We start from the raw sequence: 2975 nt of genomic DNA, 5'->3' as shown, positions 1-2975 counted from the left end.
TCTATATGTCTCACCTACTATGCCATGTGATCACTATCTATCTATCACTTTATTTTAAAATATTTCTTTGTAAACATTTGTTGGTCTTTGCAATCTGACAATCTCATACCTCTGTCTTTATTTCTCTGTCGCTTACTCTTCCTCTCTCAGATACTCTTTCTCTCACTATTCTCTCCTCTATTGTTATTAATCCTCACCACCCCATCAATCTTACAGAGTTCATCTTTATCTCCTATTCTCAATTTCTCTCGTACTTTTATCATCCTCATGTAAATCTATTTTATCATTATTTTCCCCGCAAATTTAAGCCCACACATATATACATATTTGCATTCATACATACATGCAAACATATATACACATATTAGTTTTGACGTTGTTGTATATTTCAAATGCACTTACAAATGTCCTGCGACATACACATGCATTCATCTCTATATGTGTGAACGTGTTTGTACATACATATTCGCGTGTATATACACACCACACAAGCTCACAAAAAACGTGCACACACAAACATGCACACGAATATACGTCTACAAAATTATCAAGGCAGATTTACATTATCCTCAAAAATACGTATATATATATATATATATATATATATATTATATATATATATATATACATACATACTAACAAGCATGTACCTCTATATGTGTTTGCGTATATACATAAACTTATATCCATATAATATGTATGGATGTATGCCTCTATATACGTCTCCATTAACAAATATTTTCCTTCTCCATGATGAGAAGTTTCTCATTCGAAATCGAGGAATGGAAGAATAACGCCTTTTATAAAACGGATGATAGATTCAAAACGTGGAATAAAAAGGATATTTCAATCACAATTCGTTATGATTGAGGACTCTTAAAACAGTAAACTCTACCGACATACAAGCAAAGATACGCTTCAACTATATCCGATTTGCTCTCTAAATCTTCGTGAATTCTAAATAATGGAATAGCGCTAGTTTGTGACATATTAGTCTGGTATTCTTACCAGTTTTTGACATTACATACAAGGCAATTGATATTTATATTCGTAAAATTGCGCAATTGATAAATCATATTGTCTTGCAATAGAACGGAGAAACTTTGTTGGCAAGAATACGCTCAAACACTTGCCAGGAAGCGATTTGCTCACTGAAGTTAAGTATTAAAATCCGTGGTCTGCGTTGGCAAATAATAACTAATAGTTCCTGCACGAAATGTGAAGATGGTCATCTGTCTCACAACGAAAATAGTTATTCCATCATGTGTCCATTTGTGCTATTTGGGCATTCTTCTGTGTACCTGAATATCATAGAAAAATATAGGAATTTAAAACAATTTAAACAACACTGCGACAAGATCTTTTATTTAGTTAAATGTGGGAAATAGGGTTCGGAAAAAAACACGTAAAGATAATACTGTGTTAGTAATAAAACTGATCATTTTGAAATTAAATAAATAAAAGAAGAAAACTCCATACGGCGGATTAATTGGAAATAACTTTCGATTGTGTTCTTCATGTTTACTGAAGAATTATAAATGGAATAACTGTATCCAGTGACAGAACTTAACAGCCTGAAAGGAGGGTGACTAACCAAATTTCCTATAATTAAACACAATATGCGGGAGCTATAAAGGGAGGTAAGTGTGTTATTTATGAGTGATTTATAAAAAAACACAATGTTCAGTTTCCTAATCTATTTAGGAGTTATCTGTTAAAAGGGAAGCAAAATATATGCAAATTAAACCATTTATATCTGACTTCTATGTACTTGTTGCTGTTATGTGTGTTTGTGTGCGTGTGTGTGTGTGTGTGTATGCGCGCGTTTGTGTGTGTGTGTGTGCGTCTGTGCGTATGTGTGTATGTATACAAACATGAAAGAGTTAATGAGGCGAAAGAGGCGGCAACATACGGAGGTAACTACAGAGAAATATTGTATTTGCCTAACCAAGAGAGTCTTGACGTTTCTCAAGCTTGACCTTCATCAGTAGAAAAACAGAAAAGGAAAGATTAAAGAAGTGAATGAATGAAGAAAGAACCTGAGAGGATGAAGTGCAGGAATTAGAGCCAGGTAAGAAAGAAGTTCCAAGATGGCATTTAGAAAAGGAGTAAGAGACGTGTTTTGCGTTCATGTATACAGAGAGGTATTGGGGAGGTGTGTGTTTGTGGCTTTATAGATTTGTGTGGTTTACTTTGGGGTTGGGGTGTAAGTGCATAGGTTTGGACATGGCAGTGTAGTTCCGTGTGCGAGGATCGTCTGTTGGTTTAAGCTATTTTATATGAGAAGGTTAGAAGAAGAGGAGGAAGTAGTGGATTCGAGACTGAAGGGAACAGACACGAAAAAACAGAACGTGGTATCTAAAGAAAACACTGTTGATAAAGGACGCAAAGAGTTTTAAAAAGTTAAGTGCAAAAGGATAACATTGGTATAGAGCCTGTGGATTTTACGTAACGAGTTTGGTTATGCTCTGTAAGAAAATTCCGGAAAAAGTAAAAGCAGATAAAAGAATGCAGTGTACTTCAATATATACACACGCACACGCACACACACACACACACACACATATATATGTATGTGTATGTATGTGGGTGGGTGTCAGTGAGATAGAGAGGGTATCATTAAATGTTATTTCGTCCTACTGTTGATATTTGTTAATGTAAAAGAAACCAACAATTTATGCATTTATAATTTGATTTGCGAATGTTTACAGATCTGCTTTCAGTCCCCCCTTCTCTCTCTCTATCTCTCTCTCTCTCTCTCTCTCTCTCTATCTTGTTCTTGTTTGTATTATATTACATTTGTTCGAAGTAATGTTAAGGTCACCAATCTCAGTACACATCCTTCCACAATCAGTTAAGGAAAAGGGCACATGCTACAATGTTTGTTAACCATAATAGCACACAATATACATGAACAATATCTATTTATGCAGTATTTATGCTATATTTATGGTGAAGGTGCATGGCTCAGTGGT

This window comes from Octopus sinensis, linkage group LG6 (genome assembly GCF_006345805.1).
Source record: "Octopus sinensis linkage group LG6, ASM634580v1, whole genome shotgun sequence".
Taxonomy (NCBI): Eukaryota; Metazoa; Mollusca; class Cephalopoda; order Octopoda; family Octopodidae; genus Octopus; species Octopus sinensis.
This window is presented reverse-complemented; position numbering follows the sequence as displayed.